General features: G+C 39.9%; 1 pseudogene across 1 annotated transcript; it reads right to left on the bottom strand.

Moving 5' to 3' along the window:
• Positions 1-2,237: 2,237 nt before the first annotated feature.
• LOC113033836 (glutathione hydrolase 5 proenzyme-like) lies at positions 2,238-23,248 on the bottom strand (annotated as a pseudogene). Its single transcript, XR_013912417.1, has 14 exons — positions 22,205-23,248; positions 21,640-21,976; positions 20,697-20,782; positions 17,444-17,485; positions 17,262-17,369; positions 11,190-11,367; positions 10,941-11,101; positions 10,566-10,712; positions 10,302-10,432; positions 9,249-9,424; positions 8,991-9,082; positions 5,728-5,834; positions 5,447-5,557; positions 2,238-5,360 (listed from the first exon to the last, which is right to left on the bottom strand). The product of XR_013912417.1 is annotated as a glutathione hydrolase 5 proenzyme-like (transcript).
• Positions 23,249-23,363: the final 115 nt, after the last annotated feature.

Here is a 23,363-nt window from a genome sequence, read left to right as displayed (position 1 = left end):
ATTTAGCATGCAGCTCATGTAGATAGAGCTCGAAGCAAAAGAGTAAAACAAAACAAACAAACAAAAGAACAAAACAAAACAAGTATAAACCTCATTCCTCCCTTGCATACCAGCCATCATACATAACTGCACAAAAGAGAATGTAAAACTCCTTCTATTCCAGCCCCACCAGTTAAACTCACAGAAAGATTGCAAGTGTCATGGATGCACCAGATATCCGTCGTGGGGATGTGGGGACTTTTGAGAATTTTGTGCTGCAGATTTGTGCTCTTGTTGGTATGCTGAAGACCCTTGGTCTGGATGGTTAAGTGAAACTGATTTGCGGTTCTCACGTGTCATGACTCCTTAGTAAGCTGCCAGCTGAAATGAGGTTTGAGTTTTGGAGACACATGTGACTGGTTGAAGCTGAAAACATGGAAACATTTAGATACTTGGTAAGTTTATAGCAAAAGGACAGAGAGAGGACCATCCAGAAATCAGCACCTGAAAGAGTCAAAGCCAGTAACACGCACAGCCACTATACTCCATGGCACAGAGAATCTGCTGGCAAAGCAGTCTATTGAGCTACTGAACTGCAAATCGTCTGCTCAGAGCAAGAAAGGCCCACTGAAAGCCTACTGTCCATACTGCAATACAGAGGACTAACATTCAAATCCTTTGATAAGGTTCAAATCATAGACTGGGTTAAGACAAACCAACATTGCTGGTGATGTGAAAGATCACATCTAGCAGTACAGTGCAACCTGAAGAAAGTGTGAACCATACATCAAGTCAAACATCTCGGGATCCTACATGAGGTCAACATCAAGAGTGTGAAGGAAGGTACTTTCCTGGTGAGCTCTGCCACCGAAGTCCTCCAACTAGACAAACCTTCAGACCTCTCCTGTGTTCTGCTTAAAGTGATCAAAGTCCTACTGAAACATGGAGACATGACACTGGACACTTATGCTGTCTTGCATGATGGCTCTGACTGCACCATGCTACGTTCATCTTCAGCTTAGCAGCTAGGATTAACAGGCACTCCTGAGGACCTTTCCATGAGAACTAGCAAATATTTCATGCCTTCACTACTTAGCGTTTTGATTTAGCTCAACATTCATATCCAGCTACTTTCCTCAAGCAATCTACAGACTTCTCGAGTATTTACGCCTACAAACCTTCAGCCAAGTTTCGCAGCTGCACCTTATAAACCCTGCAGAACCTGTGCACTTTGAATCACTAGGGGGGACAGCTGCAAGGGTTGGACACTGCAAGACACAGCAAAGACTCTTGAGTCACAGCTAGAGCTGCAACTGTGCCTCCTGCAGCCCCCTATCTGTTGAGCTTCAGAGGCGTGTTGAAAAACAGTGGCAAGTTGACATTCTACCATAAAAAAGTGAAAAGGAGGTAACAATGTCCAAGGAGGATCAGAAAGCCCTTTAGATACTGTACCGGTATGCCAAACCCTTGTTGAGGAGAAAGGATATGCCATTTTTCCAAGCAACCCAAGAGGCAATATTGCCAAACTATAAGAGTATAGAGAAACATCTAAGCAATGGGTGCTGCAAACAATGCAGAAATTGAAAAACTGGTAAGCTGTGGTGTTGTAGCCAAACTGCAACCGGATGTTACCTCCCAAGAGCAAAGAGAGATGGTAAATACTTCATCACATGGTCCAGCGCAATGGCAAAAATAGAATGGTCTTGAACTGCTCCTTTCATTACAAGGAACTTAATTTGAACAAGACTCTATTGCCTGTCTTGAGTTCTTCCCCGGTTGGAGTGCGCTTCAAGGAGCACAGCATCAGTGATGTAGGGGCATGTTTCACCAGGTGTGGCTACTCTCCAAAGACAAACAATTCTTGAGGTTTCTTTGGTGCATAAACAGAGATGAGCCCCCATCCATACATGGATAGCAGGTCCTTCCATTTGGGAGTACCTGTAGACCATGTTGTGCATCTTTTGCTTTTCAACCTGCTATCAACATGTCGTCCTACACAGCAAACCCACAGAGGATGTAAGGTTTTTAATCCATCAGACAGTGATTCTATGTAGACAATTATCTGAAAAACTGTTTCATCAGTTAAAACTGGGGTGAAGTGCACCAAAGCGTTGGATTTAGTTGTGATCATGTGATCTGTGTGTTTTGAAAGGCATTCTTTTCTATAAGCTTCTGCAGCTTCATAAAGTTTCCGACTTGTGATTTCCATAAGGGAAATTTGGATGCAATCCAACAATAAAAACAAGGCAGACATTAAAAACTGAAGAAAAGAATTTATTGTACACAAAGCTGACAGTTTCAAAACAAAACATATCCAGTTTAAGTCCAGGTTATCTATTCCTATCAGTAAAACACATAAAACAACTAAAAAGTTCAAGGTCAAATTTATTTATATAGCACATTTCCATTGATTACTGTGGATATATTTCATGGAGCCTCTCGACAATGGTGAAGCCCAAACTTAAGAAGAACGACGCGAGCGATGTAGGCCTCGAAGCCTCTTCAGACTCTGGTCTGGTGCGCCCCCCCGCCTGCACTGGAAAAGGATGAATGCGAGCCGTCGAATAAAGCGCTACTAACCGCTATAACTAGCTTACGTTCAGAGATAAATTCCATCAAGTCTGAATTGTGCGCTACACTGGACACTCGCATATTAGAGATTTCTACCACCATAAGAGGCGAGATATCATCCTTGAACCAGAGCATCCAGGCCTCAATTTCGGACATAAAAAGCGATGTGGCCAGGCATGATAACACTTTAACTGAACTGCAGGCCTGTGCCTCAAACCACTCTGACACCATCGCCACTCTCAAGGCCACTGTGGAGCGTTTGTCTACAGAGTTAAAGAAGTTAGATGAGAAATGTGAAGATCTTGAGGCACGCTCCAGGAGGAATAATGTAAGAATCGTGGGAATACCAGAGGGCACAGAGGGAGTTTGTTTCGCAACTTTTGGCAGAGGCGCTATCTCTCGAGGAGAAGCTACTTATCGATCGAGCACATAGAGTGAATCGCCAACGTCCCAAACAAAGTGATCCTCCTCGGCCCATCATCTTGAGATTGCTCTACTACAGGGGTTGGCAACCCTGGGCACACATGCCACAGCTGGCACGCGAAGGGTTAAATAATGGCACGACCATAGCTGGACTGGCCAGCGGGCATTTATTTGCCCGGTGGGCCGATTTGATATTTAATTTTTCTGGGCCGATTATTATTATTTTTTTTTTTGTAACGGTATAAACAATGAAAGGTGGTGGATTGGCCAGATGCTGGTCGATGTGTAAAAATAACTCAGGATATACAGGAGGAGGAGAGACCCAAGGCGGTGAACTGAACTTCAGGTAAGAAGTTATGAACTGCAGTCTATCTGGGTCAGATATAATCCAAGTTTAGATGTTGTTTATTTTCGTTGTGCTGACTTTTTACAGTCAGTTACAATCAGTAGCGGTTTTAGATAAGGAGCGACACGGGCAGTTGCCCGGGGCGGCGTCGTGGTGGGGGGCGGCATCACGGGCATCGGCAAAAAAAAAAAAAATTCTCGTACTCATGCTGCCCCGACGTCAGCCAGCGCATATTGGGAATGGTACAGGCACCGATCGGTTTTCTATCGCCCATTTGCTGGGAGTAAGGGCGCCCTTCGTTTGCGAGGTGCGCCTGCTGCTTGCGGCGCAGAGAGGAGAGGGCGGGGCGGCGGGGGATTTTCTGACCGGCTGGAGCAGCATCTAATAACCATCTCGCAAAGTAAAACAAAATAAAAACAAACCAACAAACACAAACACACCAGACATCATGATACAGATTTATAATTTGCGCCTGCTCGCTGCTGAAGTCAAAGTAAACTTTATTGTCATCTCCGCTACATACAGTCCAGTATATAGAGAGACGAGACGACAAGGCTCCAGTTACAGCAGTGCAAGTAAACAAACAATATATATAAGAAGAGTAAGAAAACAAATGTACACTTTAGGACCAGGGGTAAAGGGATCAATAACAGTTTAAAATTTATAGTTTGATGATTTAAAGTCTCACACACAAGCCGTCGAAAGGGGAGGGGGGCCGGCTGCTTCCAAATAGAGCACATTTCATTTATAATGTTGTAAATCCAAGCCCATTATGTATTCATGATTTGAATCCTGGGTTGTGTGAAATCTCAGAAATGCACCCTAGACAAAGTGAATCTGTGAACTAAGGTGTAGGTGTGTTAGATCATGTTGTGGTGATCCTTGGGTTGGGGGAAGGGTGTTCATATTGGAGTGCAAAATTAAAACCAATGGAAGATGGACAAGAAAAGTTCAAAGCCATCAGGTCCTCAGTTTAGAAAAAAGAGAAAAGAAGAGGAGGAGAAACGAGCAAAAGATGCAGGTAAGCAGATGTGTCATTGAATAATGGCAGGTCATCCTGAAACAATCAGAATCAGAATACTTTATTAATCATAAACAGACAGGAGCTCAGACAGATACTGAGGTAAAAAGAAAACCTGCCTCACAAACTGCTTGTCAGATTAACTTTTACCCAGAGCACATCAGCAGAATTACCCACACTTTATAAGAGCAAAAACATAGCAGGATTAATGAAGCTCAAAATCTTAATATGAAAACTAAATATAAAAACATAATAATAAAAAACATTGGGTGGGGGCTGGGGGGTTAAACTACAAATCAATTGATAGATAACTTAGGTCTGCCCTAAAGTGTACCCTACTTTATCTCCCTTCTGGACTATCCAGTGGGCTAAAATCTACAAAGTAAACATGAATTTGATGAGACTTGAAAATATGAATTGTTTACTATAACCAAAGATTTCTGCAGTCAGTCTCAACCTGCTGGCCTGCTTTTTAGAAAGAATGCAGGTCAAAGAAACAGGCATGGGCTTCACATTTTGACCTGAAAGCTGTTTCCTTGTTTAGTCAATTCTATATGTATCAAAACCCAAAATAAACAAATATTTAGAAGGTCATATTGATTGTAAAAAAATTGAGGCGGATATCAACAGCAATCCCTACTTTTTAAAAAAAATTACATTTCTAGTTTTTACAGTGCTATCTTTGCACATTTTTGCATGAAATTTGGGATTTATCGTGATCGTTGCATTATGTTTTCAATATTACAAACTTTTTATACACATGAGCAAAGCATGAATGATCTATCAGTTAACAGACGAATATAGATTTACCAATGTTGTAGCTACAGCAGTGTCCATAACCTTAAGACCATACTCTATAACTGACATCACTGATTCTTGGTCTCAGTAACCAGCAGCTTTGCCTTTTTTCCTTTCATCAGACCATGCAGAGATACAGCTGCCCGCCTTTTCCACAGCGTTAACTGTGTTGTAGAATTTTGCTATTTTATGTCCCAGAGCTTCAAGACCATCAACTACATCCTGCAGGGCAAAGAGGAGAGAGACTCAGATGGAACAAGAGAAGTACAACTTATTAATTTATCATTTAAATACATTGAATAAATTACCTTTTCAAGCTTGGGTTCAGGTTTTACTTCACTTTTAGAGTCTACAAGAACAACAGGCGTAATAATTGCCTCCTTAAGGCTCTTTCCAAACCAAAGGTGGTTCATGAGCGCCTTGGAGAGAAAAAAAATGAGATGAGAAAGTGATGATTACAGGATAAATTAGGGTGAAGAATCTTGTTGCTATGATGCAAGCTTTAACAGCAAAGACCAGCATCAGTCCACATCAATTTATTTTATTTAATATGTAATGGCACTTTTGTGTGTTTACCATGCATACATACCGAGGCCACAGCCGGTGGAATCGTTTCAGAACCAGACCCTCCAATCACCAGCGTCTTCGATGGAGACTTCAGCACAGAAGGGGCCATATTGGAGGGAGGCCGCTCCCCTGAGAAATACAACAAAGACCTTGAATGACAAAACTAGAAAACAGAAATCAGTCTGTACACACATATCTGTGCATAAATCATTTACACAAATGTTTCATACACGAATCAGTGACTGTATTTTCATGCAGTATTTTCATACCTGAATTTTTTATACTCTACAACAGGGGTGTCAAACTCCCGGCCTCGAAGGCCAGTGTCCTGCAGGTTTTAGATAAGACTCTGGGTGAACACACCTGAATCAAATGATTAGTTCATTACCAGGCTTCTGGAGAACTCCAAGACATGTTGGCTGTATCCCAATTCAGGGTCTGCAGCCTTAAAGTACGCATTTTAAGGCCGATTATGTTAAAGTGAATTGTTAAATGTTTGTCATTTTTATGCTTACCATCTCTACATTGTTTTAACTCTGTGATGAAAGAAATTATTTCTTCCCCCCTCCCCAGATTCTTGAGGTTCTGGGTGGGGGCTGTAGTGTTTTATCACAGGCACATCCTTGTGAAGGTCTGTTTGATGTTGGTAAACTTCCTCCCCTTTGTATGGCTTCACTTTGTTATCTAGGGTGAACCATGAATTGGGTGTGGGGGAGACTACCCTCTTTATGACCAAGGATGTTGCTCCTGCTTTTATGCTTTTATGACCCTTTTTGGTCAGCAGGAGAACACACACATACAGTGCCTTGTCTTTGTAACCAAGGGGGGTTATGAGGGGAGGTGTTTGTAAACTATTGTTTATTGTGTGAACGTTTTCAATAAAAGGCAGCGAGAGGAGGCCATCATCGGGGTCACTCGTAAGGAGATTCGAAGTGCGTTTCTGAGATACCGACGAGGCCTCCCTTGCAAGTAAATCGATTGATCGCTGTTGCCTTGTTTTTCTTTCACGGGAATAAGTCCTGGATACAGCAGGGTCTGAGTTTAGACCCAACAGATTACGTCACAGCGACGCGACGAAGGCTGTCCCAATTCAAAGGCTGCTCGAAATGCTGCCCTCAAATGCGTCCTTCATTTCCCTGAATTTTAAGGATGTGGCAGTGTAGACTTCGTGGCCCAACATATCCCATAATGCATAGCATGGCGGTGGGTGTCGATAATTTTGCCAAAAAAAAAAAAAAAAACGGCGGCTGAGGGGCGCCCGAAGAGTAAACTTTAAGTAAGTACTGAATATTATGTCACTTATTTATGTGCAAATGTTTAATAACGAAGAACATTAAACATTACTGTTGGCCACATGTCGGCAAAGTTATGTGACATTAGTGACGTTTGTGCTAACTTGGTTTTAAAGCCTTTACTTTAAAATATACGCCGTTCAATAGCTGAGCTTAATCTTACAGAGAATGATCAAAGCTCATGTAGAAACAAACAAACAAATGAACAAAAAGGTTTCTCCTTCATTCCTGTCAAACAAAGCTGTATGAAACGTTTCCAGCTGTTAGTATCATGGTTGCTAGGCAACCTGGACAGCGCGACGGAGGCTAGACCGTCCCATTTCACAAGCCTCGCACTTCCGGCCTCAGCGGTCTTTGATTACGCGGCCCTTGTGGACCGTTAAGGCTGCGTACTTTAAGGCTGCAGACCCTGAATTGGGATACAGCCGCTGAGGAGGTAATTTATCTGTGTTTGATCAAGGACACATGTAAAATCTGCAGGACACTGGCCCTCAAAGCCTGGAGTTCGACACCTGTGCTCTACAAACAAGTTTAGAATTGCATCCGCCCATGCTTATCAACAAATGATGAAAGTGCACACACAACAAGTGAGTTATCTCTACTGAATCTGTATCAAACTAAAGTGAAATGTCTTTCAAAGTGCAGCTATTACTGAGACTCTGTCAGTGTGTTAGATTAATGTTTGAATGATGCTATGTCCAAACTGAATTATACAGAACCTTGAACACACTTGAATCAATATTATAGATCTATATATAGATTCATCCATCGATTATCTTCAGCTTATCCTTCTCAGGGTTGCAGGGGTGGTGGAGCCAATCCTAGCTACCATAGGGCGAGAGGCAGGGTAAACCGAGGTCAGGTCGCTAGCCGGATGCAGCGCTAACACAGAGAGACACTCGCATTCACACCTATGGGCAATTTAGATTCACCAATTAGCCTAACCCTACTAACTGCATGTCTTTGGACTGTGGGAGGATGCTGCAGTACCCAGAGAGAACTCACACAAACATAGAGAGAACATGCAAGCTCCACACAAGTGGGATCAAACTCAGGGCCTTCTTGCTATAAGGCAGGGGTGTCAAACTCAAATACACAGTGGGCCAAAATTCAAAACTGGAACAAAGTCGCGGGCTAACATTAATATTTATTGAAATATATTTATTCCTCCAGATATAAGAATGAATCTTTTCTTATGGACTCAAACACGTTTTGCTGAAAAACTGAATATGGAACAAACAAAGCTTAATACTAAACAATATATCTATTAGCTGTATAATACCAGTAGGCCAGCTCTAATAGTAATTTGGTATGGCTTTGCGGGCCAAATGTAATTAGGCTCCGGGCCAAATTTGGCCCGCGGGCCAGAGTTTGACACCTATGCTATAAGGCAACACCGTGCCAGTGTGCTGTCCTCTATATAATTTTAAATGAATATAAATATCCATATACCGTCAAATCACAATGGTACATTTATATCATAAGGTTAACCCACTTCAGTAGAGAGAAACCCCCAACAATAAGAAGAGCCCCTTATGAGCAAGTACTTGGTGACAGTGTGAAGGAAAAACTTCACACAACAACACGTTGACATGGAAACAGATTTTACTACAGCAGTAGTAAAACTGTGCCTGTTCTTGAACATTCAAACATTTTAGCAGGCTATGGTATTAAACAGAAAATGCAATTTTAGTCCAAATTCACATGATGTGTTTCAGTTTGGCAAAACATCGTGGAAATGATCAACAAGTTTAGTTTTTCCATGATCAACAAAATATGATGCATCACAATGAATTATGAAATGCCATTTTCTCCTCTCATTTCCTCAATGGCACTATTTTGCCATTAATAGAAATTACTTAAAGAAATATGTCCTGTCAGGAAAATAATTTAAGGAAAAAAATTAAACTCTTTGTGGTATTAGTTTTGAAATAATCCACCTTCCTCGTCTAATTACTTGTATTTCATAAAAAGCATCCTACTGATCTCTTACCAGGAGAGAAGCTATCAGCTCTACCACAGAAGTCAGACAGCTGGTTGTTGAGAATGATTCCAGTGCTTGGAGAGAGGACCCCGGAGCCGAATCTGTAAACAAAAAAACTAAATTAACTACAAAGCCAAGACACTCTTTGTAGTATAGAAATAGTCTAAAAATAAGTTCCTCCATAATCTCTTAAATCTTCAGTTTCAAGAAAGAAAAATATCTGATAGCTGGTTTCTAGCAGTGAAACAGAATGATGCAGGTACTGACTCGTCGTTGATGCTGCTGGTGACAGACACAGCAGATCCATCTTCAGCCAGCACAGATACATGTGTGGTGCCGATGCTGTCCAGATACAAGTTGATGCCAGGATCACGAGTCTTGTCGCTGCTGATCAAGCTTCGTTTGCTGTCTGCAAAGCTATCCTGTGTCAGTTTCTTTGCCATCTGTGTGAAATACAGAGAATTAATAAAATGAATTAATAAAACTAAATAAATATGCACATTACAGAAAATACATTGCTGTCAAGAAATTTATAAAATTGGAGCCAAATGTTAACAGAATTTTGATCATTGATCCATCACTGATGTAAGATGAATGAATGAATGAATACTAGAGGTTATAATATTGGTTAGTGATCAAGCTCAACATATGACTGCCAAAGATAGAGTCTCTGAAATTCAGTCATCTGTGTGAACTACAGAGTATCTGAAAACATCACATTACACAAAATTATACTTATATTTAAATACTAAGATAATAATAACAATAATATATACATACTAAATTAAAGACAAATATTAAGCCAATTTAGGTTTATGTGCTTTTAAAACTTGTATTTATATGTATATGTTTTAAAAGCTACATCACTGCTCAGAATGATGCTGAAATGAAAATGCTGAGACTCAAAGAAATTCTTACAGCACTCTACTGGTTCTCTTCACCCTTAGTGCTTCTATAAGAACTTTAATTGTAAGTAGCAGCCAGGTACTGATAATCAAATGCCCCTGATTGATCATTAACAAAGGTGAACACTTCTGTAAAAGCACTTTGTTAACACAAAGTCACAATCTCAACCCAACAAATTAACCTAAAGTCCAACTGTGCAAAACTCAGAGATATTACAAAAAAACCTCAACTCATTATCAGTGTGCATAAACTGACTGTGGTGGGGTGTAGTTTGTGGATGAGCTGCAGGCAAGGGGTGGTTTGTTTTGTGTTTTGTGATGTGGTATTGTTACTTTTAATTGTTTAGTCACTTAAATAGAATAATTCTTTATGCAACAAAGCAGGTGCAAATCTGTAGGATTTTGAGATACTTACTTCATCTGAGCTGAAGTTTGGATCACTGATATTTGTCTTTAATTCATTGGCAAATTTTAAAGCTTCAATATAACGGTGATAAAACAAAATCTTTTCATCAGTCGTCTTAGGTTCTGATTCCATTTTGTATCCTAAAAATATTTTTAAAAAAATTATTTTTGGATTGAAAACATCAATTCTTAGTGTATCACATTTGTAAAGATTGATAAGGATCATTTTCCTATATGAATCAAACTCTACATGCTAGAAGCAACAATCAGGAACCTTTCATGATGTTGAGGATGAGGCTGAGGATGGCTCCTCCTGCAGGGGGCGGAGGGAAGTACAGCTTATACTCTCCCAAAGAAATATTCCACGCATCAGTCACTTTAGCTTCATACAATTCCAAGTCCTCCAGTGTGAGGTTTCCTCCTGAGCAAAAACAGTGAAACAAATGATTCTGCTGAGCAAAAATGAACACAATGAATTTCATAATCAAGACTTTGAATGGATCGAGACAGATCACAGTGTAGCCTGTGAGGGATCATGTTAGAGTTTTCCAAAACCAATAGATTTTTGTAATTTGTAATTAGATCATTGTGCCTGGCAGACATAGAAAACGGTCAGAAAGAGAGCAGGATGAAACCCGTCTGATAGTACCTGCTTTCTGTATGTCACTGGTTAAATTCTTTGCTATTGTTCCGTTGTAAAACACATCTGGTCCCTCGTTTGCGATCATCTCCAAAGTGTCAGCCAGTTTCTCAAATTTCACAGTATCACCGGTCTTAAGCAGGTTCCCATTTTTATCTAAATATAACTTCCTGAAAGACAAAGACAGCGAAATAAAGCTGAACCATTCATTGTTTGCTCTTTGTATTTTTGAAATCACATTGTGGGTGTATTTCATACCGTAGTGACGTGTTACCAATGCGTGGGATGTGTTGACCTTGGTAGTAAGGAATAGGGAATCCTTCTCTGGCTAATTTGATGGTCGGCTGAAAGAGGTCGGCCCACGGCAACTTCCCATAAAGCCGGTGTGCCGCTTCATAACCTCGAATTTCCCCAGGAACCCCAATCCATCTGCTATCTGGTTAGATAGATAATGGATAGTCAGTGCTGGAAAGTCCCACATACATTTGCTCGTGTTTTGAGTAAACTGTAAGGTCCTGACCTTTAATGGTCTGAGATGATGTCTGTTATAATTTGGTGCTTTGTAAATACTCTATTCTATTCTGCTCCATTTCAGAGGGAAATGTGTGTGTTTGTAACTGATTATGTTAGAGATAACATTTTGCATCTTACAGTTATTTTAAGTTTATTTCACTATATTTACACTATTTCTGGCTCAAAGAAGCATTTAGCATATCTTATATTTACTTTTCTTACTGTTTATGCAGCCTGTGTGCAGGAGTGTAGCACAGAACTCTGGGCCCCATAAATAAATAGTGTCTGTAGCCCCCTTTCTTTTCTTGATTCATCTTTCTCACACATATTCTAATGTCTAATTTCTTTATTTTTTAATGTCTGACACAAGTGAACTGCTCCAACTACTCCCAGTTCTTATTGCTGTCCATCCCATACTCAAATGCTGTCAAAAGACGCTTCTTAACAGAGACTATGCTGATTCTACATATGGATCCACAGCTTCCCTTCAAAGTCAACACACTATAGACAATCAGGGAGTAATGCATGAAGGTCATTTGTACTCTGCTGACAGCAACATAAGGGACAGGGACATGTGCATCCACAGCAGCCTGTGTCTCTGGCCCCACTTTAGCATCTCACAACATTTCCAGCTTCACCTCCACAGACAGATAATCTGCCAGGGAACGAGTGGAGATTAGCCAAATTAGAAACAATGACTGATAAAGATGGACTTGTGAGGAGAGTTAAGATTTGTCCTGGGGAGGAATTAACATTAATTGAAGACCAGAAAATGGGAAAGATGGGACAGCATTCTGGCAAGCTGTCTATTGTTGAACAGCCCATTCAGTAACTGATCTTGCTCTTAGAAGCTGTTTAATGCGACGATTATATCTATATCTGGCCACAACCAGGCTCTACCACAGGTCGACTGGGTCTACCTTTTTTTTCCCTGTTAGTCAGCATGTTATCCTCAGTAGCCTTTTTTCCTTTATTGATTTTATTGACAGCTTTTTGTCTACATGAGGTGCAGGAACAGTCTGCAGAACAAGGGAAATCATACTTCTTACTCCTCTCAAAGGGAACAAGGTGGGATTTTACATCTTTTAGAAGCTTCTCAAATGTGATCATCAGCAGAGATCTCATTCCATCTGATTTAACTGATTTATTTATTCCATATCACTGGTTTATTTCCCAATTCTCTCACCACCCAAAGAGATTGAGCTGTAAGAGAAATCAGTCTGTTAAACTACAAAAAAAATCTGTGAAAAGAAAATGTTTTTGTTCTTCTGCTTCTTTTATCTGGAAATACAACCTAATCCTGGTCCAGATTGCAAATGCTTGAGTACTCCTTGTGATTTTAAAGCTTGAACGGGTCTTGGTATCACTCATTTAAATGTCAGAAGTCTTCTTCCCAAACTTGATTTCATGAAAATTTGGATGAAAGAGTTAGATACTGATATTCTTACATTATCAGCAAAGTGGCTTACAAAATCGGTTACTGACAAAGACATTGCAATAACGCGCTATAATCTTTTCCGTTGCGACCGCACCAGAAAGGGTGGCGGTGTTGCAATTTACGTAAAAAACAAATTCCATGTTACTGTCCAATCATCAGTATCTGTTTGTAAACAGTTTGAACTTCTTGCCCTCAAGCTCTAACTTTTGAAGGGCTATTTTATTACCATTGTGGGCTGTTATAGACCCCCCTCAGCTAGTAGTGAGGCTTTAGTTTCACTTAGTGAAAAACGATCTACTTTAGATTTTAATGAAATTGTGCTGGCTGGAGATTTCAACTGGGACTGGTTGTCTTAGGGTTAGGGTTAATTAATCTAAACTCGCTTTGTGAAACCGAAAACCCAGAGTTTTCGTTAACTCAGGGTATACTTACTCAGAGTTTGCACTAAACCGGCTTCCTGAAATAGGGCCCAGGGCTCGTCGGGGGAGCTACTTAGGAGAATGTTGGAGCTCCCACTGGCGTGGGATCATTGAGTTATCGTACCAAGTTAGTGTGTGTCAGTATATGTCAGTGCTGTTCGTATATACCTGCCGAGGGTTAGTGTTGACGGCTGCTTCTATGGTTTCCCTGCAGGAGGAAGAGTGGTCCAGAAAGGCAGCACGCACGGGGTGCGCAGAAACACAACAGCAGGGAGCACGAACACAGACGTCGGAGGGAAGCATGCACACGGGGTTCAAGGGAGCAACGGGGAGTTATTGTGTTTACAGCTTTTCACTGTAAATAAAGAGCACTGTTTGCATCGCAGAGTCTGCGTTTTGGGTCCTCCTTTCCCCACATCCCCACGGTCTGCCAGCCAGACCATGACATCAGCTCTCCAGTCTACTCAAAAAAAGGGATGCCAGAAAAACCAAATCTGAAGCGGACTGGCTGATTTTTAGACAGCTCAGAAACCGTTCAACTTCCTTAATTTAAAAGGCCAAATCAGAATTCTATCTTTCAAAAACTACTAAACATCTGAACGATCCTAAGAAATTCTGGAAAATAATAAAATCTTCTTATGGAGACATAACTACAAATGAGATGCCAGCCTTTGTCGTAAAAGACTCCTGCACCTTAATGGAGAAATGTGATATTCTAAACTGCTTTAATGAGCTTTTTCATTCTTCAGGATCTCTATTTGAATCTTTATATCCAGATTTAAAACAGCTTAATCAACAGGAGGCTCTCTCTGCAACCACTCAAACTGAATCTTTGGTCCAACCCTTCAGTTTTTCTCCACTAAATGTTTTTGAGGTCCACAGGGCTTTAAATCTGTTGGATCTAAATAAATCTGCAGGACCAGATCAACTTGATCCTTATTGTCTTAAGTTGGCTGCAGATTTTATAGCAGAACCACTAACTTACATTTTTAATCTTAGCCTCTCGAAAGTGAGATCCCTGTAATACAGAAATCTGCCTGTGTTCTCCCTTTGCTGAAAAGAGGTGATCCTTCAGATGTTAATAACTACAGGCCCATATCTAAATTGTGTGTTCTAGCAAAAGTTCTAGATTCAGAGTTTAGCTGTTCATTAGTGAACAACTGAAAGACTTTTTTGACAAAAATTCAGTTCTTTCCAACATCAGTCAGGATTCAGAAAACAACACAGCACACTAACTGCTGCTATTTAAGTGGTTAATGACATCATTGATTCAATGGACTGCAAACTTCCTCTTTTCTCCCAGTATCCAAGTATCCAAAGAAGTTCCACAGGGCTCCATATTAGAGCCATTGTTCTTTTCTCTTTACATAAACAACCTTTGTGATAATTTGTCAAATGCTGCATTTCATCTTTATGCAGATGATACAATTATCTATTGTTCATCTCCTTCACCAACCCTGCAATTTCTGCAGTCTGCCTTTGATGTTTTTCAGTCCCATTTAACCCAACTTAAGTTGGTGTTAAATCGATAGAAATACAAGTTCGTGTTATCCTCAAATGGCAAAGAGTTGTTAGCTACATCTCCTAAGATTACAACAATTCAAGGAACTGAAATTGAAATGGTCACATCTTACAAGTATCTAGGGATCATTATAGATCAGAATTTGTCATTTAAAACTCAAATTCAAAGGCTTGTGTCGAAGTTAAAACTAAAACTAAGTTTCTTTTTTAGAAATCAATCCTGTTTCTCCCTCCAAGTGAGAAAACACTTGATTCATGCAACTTCTTTACCTTTAATGGATTTTGGTGACCTGCTTTTTATTTTTTAATGCACCTGCTCACTACCTAAAGAGGTTGGATACTGTGTACCATTGTGCTTTACTTTTTATTACTGGTTATGGAAATTGTGTACATCATTGTTCTTTGTATGCTGCTGCTAAATGTCCATCTTTCCATATTTGTAGACTCTCCCATTGGTTGATGTTTATCTATAAACCTCTCCTTGGGCTGGTTCCATCTTATTTATGTGTTTATATGTGTAAAAACCACAACCAATACAGCCTTCATTCGCACAATATCATACAATTGATTGGCCCAAAAATCAGAACAGAATTGGAGAAAAAGGCTTTTAATTACGCTGCCCCTGCTTCCTGGAATAATCTGCAGGAGGAACTGAAATGATCAGAATTGGTTACCTTGGGGGAGTTTAAGTCTGTCTTAAAGGAACGAGAGAATAACTCTTTTACTCAGTGTCATTGTATTTAATGTCGCTCTTAATTAGATCTGTTATTGTATATTTCTCACATGTTTGTACGGGATATTGTATTTTTTTAAATGCTATATCCTAATGTGGTACGTCTATTTTGACTTTTGTTGCCATGATGCCATGGCTCTCTTGGAAATGAAATTTTTAATCTCAATGAGATTTTTTACCTGGATAAAATAAAGGACTAATACTGTATGAAGACCTTATGTGTGGACATTCTCTGCAGACTCGATTAGAGTCTATTAGAGTTGGCTGTACCACAGTCACCTTTCATTATTCTCTGGGCTGCAATTGCTTATTAATCCTTTTTTGTCTTTTAACAAATGCATTTAATAAAGGCATTTTAATATTGGAAATTCCCCTAGGTGGCAGTGTTGCATTTTAAACATAAACATGTTGAATGGGCCAAAGCTCATTCAACAAGGACTGAGGCAAAGTGGAAAACTGTTCTAATGTCAGACAAATCAAATTTTTTTTTAGAAAATGTGGATCCTGCATTCTGGGCTAAAGAGTAAAGGGCTTTAACGTTGTTAAGTGCTGCTGTTTTTGCAGCTTGTTATCAACACTCAATTCAAAACCTCTGAAGGTATGTAATTATTTTACTGCCTATAGAATTGGCTGCTTGCACATCTGGCAATGCACCAGTGCTGAAAGGTGTACACAGGCAACTTGTGCTGCCATCGAGTTGACATCTATTTCAGCAAGACCACGCTAAACCGCATGCTGCATCTATTACAATAGCATGGCTTCACAGAAGAAGTACCTGGGTGTTAAAATGGCCTGCCTGCAGTTCAAACCTTTGACCAAGAAAAAACACATCGAGTGCATCATGAAATGACATATATGACAAAAAGGACCCAGGACTGTGGAGCAGCTATCCTTTGGCAAACAAAAAATGTGGGTTTTTTGACCCAGTATTTGAATTTCTCTGGTCTTGTTATATATTTCTTTGAAGAGGTATAAGATCATTTAGGTTTTTGTTGCTGACTTTATTATTATTATTTTTTTCCAATAATTATTATTTTCAATAATTAAATAAGAATAGTTGTGCACTCTTTAGTGTATTAGAGTCTTGACTTTAATTCAGTAGATGAGGTTAGAGGTGAGGAGGAGGATGACATTTTAACAAGACACCAATCATGCTGTCTCTTTCCTCCGCTTCTTTGATGACAAGAACCCTCTCAGGTGATAAAACAAAGGTATGATCCTTCATATCTTGAGTTTGACTTGCAGATTAAGGTGCAGAATTTAAAATATATCTCTACAGATAATTGACTACACCTTTAAAACCTTTGTGTTACATCTTGTGTATCATTTGGAGAAAGACCTGTTAAGACCAGTTTGGAGAAAAACCTGACTACTTCAATCTCTCTGGTTGTTTCTGAAACTAAGGAGCATGTATTTCATGGTGTTTATGCTAGATTATTCTGATAGTGTCATATACGACACCGACTCATTGTCTTTAATATCTGCTGACAGCCAAACCCTCTGTAGTGGTTTGCTTTATCTTTTTTCTTTTCTTTTTATAGTATCCCAGTTTTGCTTTTTTGAGGAAAGCTGAATGAGGAATGACTCACAGTGTGCATTAGCAGTGACCTGTACAGAATAAATTAGCTGTGTCATAAAGGTGAGTCCAAGAGCAGATTAGACTAAAACCTTATAAATATTAGCATTATGCCAGATAAACAGCCCACCGTGCGGCCACTCCACGGTCCACTCTGTGGTGTTAGGACACGACTTAAGCAGGTCAGAGGTCACGTTGCTGGGGACAGTCTCTCTGGAGGTGATGATTTTCACTTTACCTTTGAAAAGATGACATATTACTACATTAATCCACAGCAGAGCTGAGCAAAGAGTAGCGAGGGTGTCTTGTTACCGGAGCTGTCCATCACAGTGAATATGACCCCGCCTCCAATCCTCTATGGAATGCCAGGACTGCCATAATGAATTAATTAAATACACCATTAAATAATTAATTAAATGTGGCAATAATTAATTAAAATTGGAATTAATTAATTAAATAAATAGTTATGACACATGTAATTAATTAATTATTGACACATTTAATTAATTATTTATGTATTTCACATTTTAATTAATTATTGACACATTTCATTAATTATTGACACATTTAATTAATTATTGACACATTTAATTAATTATTGAATGATATATTTAGTTATTTCATTTTGGCAGTCCTGGCGCCTGGCTCTCATCATGAAATAATTTTATCTGTCAGCCTCACCCATCAAACTCAGGGGGCGGGGTTAACGCTGATCGAGTCAAAACCATTGCTTTGGCCTGGTGGCCATTGTTTCTAGCACACAACAACCTGCATGTGGAAGCTAACAGAACTGAGCTTTGAAAAACCCTGTTTGTGTGTTACCAAATACCGTTTTAATATTTTTTTAGCCGAGAATGTAGTGGTTTAATCTTCATGTGTCTGGTCGGTTTGTCAAGATACAGCCTCTTTGCAAAAGTGCTTCGATGATGTCGGAGATGTCTGCCCAGTCTCACGGCAAAGCGTGGGATAGACCCGCTCGCCTCGCAAGCAATCCCACCGACAAAGCGCAGGCCCCGGTACACAGCTGTAGTAACCCCCGCTGACTTCTTTTACTGAGGTTATATTTATCGGTGGTTTTTTTCCTGAAGTTCTTATGTGTCCTACGTGTTTCAGTCGCCAATTCTGAATTATAACTAACATTAAAAACATGTTTAAGGAGGAGAGAGAGCAAATAAATCTGTTTAACATCTGATCTTTGGGTTTTTGTTCAGTAATCAGCGTGACCTGTGTATAAACACATAAAAGAGATAACGTTGGTGTTTCCGTCATGTAGTAACTGCTGGCTTTAACTGTACAAAGGTTGTTCGACACTATGAAACACATACAGACTTCATGATGTTCGGCTAATATTTTTATTGTGAATATTAATCATGCTGACCTCGCTCTGTACACCACGCAGCGAGGTCAGCATATCCACGATATCCTCAGCTCCATGAGTTAACACAGAGTTTCCCAGCTGACTATCTAACTGCCAACTATTCCAGAGACGTGAAAATATACAGCATAAAGAAAAGTGTAAGAGACTCAGCAGCAGATTAGAATAACAGTTATACATTTAATAAATCACCAAATGAATCCAAGAAACGAGCAAACCTGTTCCGACAATTTGAGTTTGTATTCCCTCAGCTGCAGACTCGCTGCTGTTTAAATGTTTGAAAAGGAAGATTAGATATAAAAAACGTCAAACATAGACTCAGTCTGCCTTCACATTTGATATGAGGCCAGCACGTATAGTGGCCTCAGCAGGCTATTACTGAAATACACGTGCTATATCATAAACTATGATATAAACAGGGAGGTCCTATTAACATGTTTAGTTTTAAAGGACACCTTCCTGCCTTTAGTCTCATTCATGAGCAGTATTAGTTTTCTTCTAACATCCAGAAGTCTGCACAATGTGTTTCATAGTTTGTAACAAGCCTTTGACAGGTAAACATAACATGACCGAAAAAGCAAAAAAAAAGAAAAAAAAAAAGAGAGAGAGTGTTGACATAAGAGAAAATGCTCTCAATTATGGAGACAGGCAATTGGTTCATTTATGTTTGATGTGTGTTTATTCCTCCCTAAATATCGTCGGTGAAGTTCGCCATGCACGTCAGATTTTCCTGCGCATTTTTATACCTCTGCCAACAGAGAGAGAAAAAAAATCACATTCTAACAGACAGCTGGTGCTTAGAATACAGTTGAATAACTATTAAAAAACAGATGATATTTAGATGATAGTTCAGTCTAACACATGTGCCAGTGAACCATTAAACGTCAGTGAAACTATGCAGTTATGAAACGTAACTTTAACCTCAGCCAAACCGATTTGCTCAGTTGTAAATAAAACAGCGAAGTAAACGTGACCCGACAGACAGAACCTGAGTGAATGAAGTCCAGCGTTTAACCACTGAGAGCTAAAACTCAGCTGAGGTTTGAAAGCTGTGTGCCGGTGATTGGACATCAGCCGCTGATGAAGCTGTTCGCCTATAAAGTGCTCTGTAAGGAAACGAGCTCCAGCAGCTCTGCGCTCGGGGAAAACACTATATTTACTTATCTTGTGCAGAAAAATGCGCTGACATTGCTTTATATCGAGCACCGGCTGCCCAGTTAAACTGTGACTATCACCAGGTAACTAGGCGTGTTTCTTGAATTAGCAGCAGGTGTTAAACAGCTGACAGATGAGGAGGAGGATGCATGCAGGTAAACTGAGGGTCTGTTGAGCTGATCGCTGGTTTCGTGAGAAAAATGTCAGCTCGTTCTTTATGTTACAGAAGCACAGAGACACAAGACCAGGCGGAAAGAGACGATCGTTCGGTGAAAATGAGAATCTGCGAATGCAACATGTGGAACACGGAGAGTGGAATATGTAAACAAACCGCTTAATGTACCCCCTGGGTGCACTCTGCATGCTAACTGCTAGCAGAGCTAGTGAAATCTCTGAAAACATCTGAGCACTTTTGCAAACATGTTCTATGTTGACAACCTGACCAGACATACGTCGCGACATTCGCGGCTAAAACACTGTTAAAAGTGTAGCTGGTGACAGAAAAACGGGGTATTTTAAAACTACACCACCACCATTGCTGCTTGTGATTTGATCTGCATTCTGGGATAACTGGCTGCCCCAAGTCTACACAAGCAATCGATTTTCTAGGATCGACCTGTTTTGACTTACTTTGCACGGCAACCAATCAAATGTTAGAGAAGCTGCATGGGCAGCGTTAACCCCGCCCCCTGAGTTTGATGGGTGAGGCTGACAGATAAAATTATTTCATGACGAGAGCCAGGCGTCAGGACTGCCAAAATGAAATAAATAAATATATCATTAAATAATTAATTAAATGTGTCAATAATTAATTAAAATGTGAAATACATAAATAATTAATTAAATGTGTCAATAATTAATGAAATGTGTCAATAATTAATTAATTACATGTGTCAATAATTAATTAATTACATGTGTCATAACTATTTATTTAATTAATTAATTCCAATTTTAATTAATTATTGCCACATTTAATTAATTATTTAATGGTGTATTTAATTAATTCATTATGGCAGTCCTGGCGTTCCATAATCCCCATGCACTGTGGGTTCATGATGGAGGTGCACAGCAGCGCAGCAATGGCAGCATCTACTGCAGAGCCATTTTTCCGAAGAATGTCCCTGAAAGAGTTCATCGTTATCACTTTAGTGTTATTGTTATCATGTGTGCACAATTAATTTAATTTTAATCTTCATCAAAATTGTAATGTCCCACAATTAAATTGTCATGACAGAACAAAAAGAACATGCATACTCTCTGTCATATGGACCTGCATGAATAAACTTTCTGAATCCTTTATCATCCGCAACTGAAAATAGTTGTGGATGATTACTATACCTTTCTAATCTGACGTTGTTGTCCCTGGCTCTCTTTCTCTCTCTCTCCCTCCTGCTCTGTTCCTGTGCTACTGCCAGTGTAACTACCGCCCCTCCCCCCTCATCCCAGCGCAAAGCTCAAATGCGGAATGAAGCAAAAAAAAAGTGCAAGAGGGAGAGAGGGTGAGAGAAAGAAAAAGGTGGCCATGTCATTATGTCATTAGTTTTTCTTCTTTTATACCCTTTCTTGCCAGCCACGCTGTGGAGTACTTGGACTCGTGTGATGGAGCATTGTCCTGCATGAAAATCATGTTTTTCTTGAAGGATGCAGACTTCTTCCTGTACCACTGCTTGAAGAAGGTGTCTTCCAGAAACTGGCAGTAGGACTGGGAGGCTCGCGATAAGGAGCCGGCTTGCGTCATTCACGTCAAAGACCCGGCTCTAAGAGCCATTTCGTTCACAACTGACACATCACTAAGGCACACACAAATTCTTTTTACACATACAAATCCTGATTTACAAGTACAAAATATTTATGACCACAATTTGAGCCCATATGTTCGCAGTTCTTGGAGATTTTTTAGCGTTTGCATTTGGATCAGTGCATAATCGTATGTGTAATGTGAAAAAAAAATGTATCAGAAGTTTCAAATGTTACTCACTTTCCAATCTCCGAACAATTCTCGGAGTCTGCGGCCACTGCAGCTTTTGAGAAACGGCAATTAGGGTCCTCGTCGTCCGACGGGGCAACCTGACCTTTACTTTTACATAACCATACCCCTAACCAAATACCACCAACTATTGCACAACCAAAAAAAAAAAAAAACAAATCCAGAAGATGGCGTGACCGTTTGGGCTGCATATTTTGGGACACCAAGAGAAGCAAGGTAGTGTCACCATAACCCCCTTGGGGCTATTAGGAGTCGTATTTGCCCCCTCAGTGTTCTTGCTGGTGCGGAAAGTACCACGCTCCTCGTCTGACTCAGACATCGCTGTTTTCTTCTCTGCGTAACCGTCAGTAGTTCACTTCCTCTGAAAGTTTACCGCTTGTTGATGATTCCCCAGACAGCACAGCTACGTGTTGCGCACATATTTCCGCTGTGTGGGCACTGATAGGCGCAGTGGCGTGTCTAGAAAATTTTTGTTGGGGGGGCCAGGTAGGGGCACAGATTTGGAGAAGGGTGGCAGATTTAATTGGCAGATAATGTTTTTAAAAAAAAATTCTACCAACCCTTAACCATAATTCAATAATCCTATAAACCTAATAACCAAATGCACTTTTAACTCTTATTAGAATGAGATTTTAACCACTACGGTGCAAAGTTTTTAGATACTGCGTTGATAAAGTACAAGAGATACAATCAGTGCTTTGTCAGTGTTTACTCAGCATTCAAGGACAGCAATATTTGCATAGTATTTTTACTGACATATACTGCACATATGTTTTGGGCAAAAACATTTTTGAATATTAAAATACGAACATTTGTAGCAAACAATTGACAAATTAGCCATTCCAATGCAAAACTTTCTCTGCCTGTTAAAAAAAGAAGATAATCTTCTCACAAACTGGTGTTTGATTTTGAAACAGGAAAAAAGTGGAGAAACAACTGAAAAGACTAATATTTGAATAAAACCTGAAAGCAAGTAAATACTTTCTATGCTGCCTTATGGTAAACTTTGGTAATATTGATAAAGAACAACACTGGCTGATGATGAAATACATTCAGCTGGCATGGTGACACTGCCAGTATAACCTGCAGGGCTGGACTGGGACAGAAAATCGGGCATTTTGACTACAGACCGACCCACCAGGTATTAAAGCCATAAAGCCTTTGAATGAAAACAAACCCTGTTGTGACAGTGATGTACAGTCTTTTTGGTATATGTATGATTTCTATACATTTTACGTCAGATAAAAACTTTGGTTGTAAGATTTAGATAATTATTTAATAAAAGCTAGATATTTTAAATGAGAATAAGAAAGAAAAGTATTTCTTTGTGCCCCCCTTTCCCTGTTAATGCCCTACCTGGCCCCCTGGCAAAACTTTGCTAGACCCGCCCCTGCACAGTTACCAGCTGTCAGCTACATAAAAAAGGATCCTGGTGGGTGGTCTTCACGTTTCCCTCTCACCAGATATCCAAACCGACATCATGACCAGCAGCTTTACAGCTGTGGCTCCAGCAAACATCAGCTGATACTAGAAATTAATATTAAATAAATTCTAACAACAGCCGATCAAGCTTAAACGTGCTGCTGTTGTTTAGCGCGACATCTGCTGGTTTCTCTTTCTGGCGCAAAGTGGGTGATAAACAAACAAGAGAGAAAAGCCGATCAGCTGATCATCGATCAGTTTCATGATTGAAGTAGCAACAGGAGAGGGAGGAT

Source organism: Astatotilapia calliptera, chromosome 12 (genome assembly GCF_964374335.1).
Source record: "Astatotilapia calliptera chromosome 12, fAstCal68.1, whole genome shotgun sequence".
Lineage (NCBI taxonomy): Eukaryota > Metazoa > Chordata > Actinopteri > Cichliformes > Cichlidae > Astatotilapia > Astatotilapia calliptera.
Note: the sequence above shows the minus strand (reverse complement) of the source record. Positions and strands in the feature narration are given on the sequence as shown.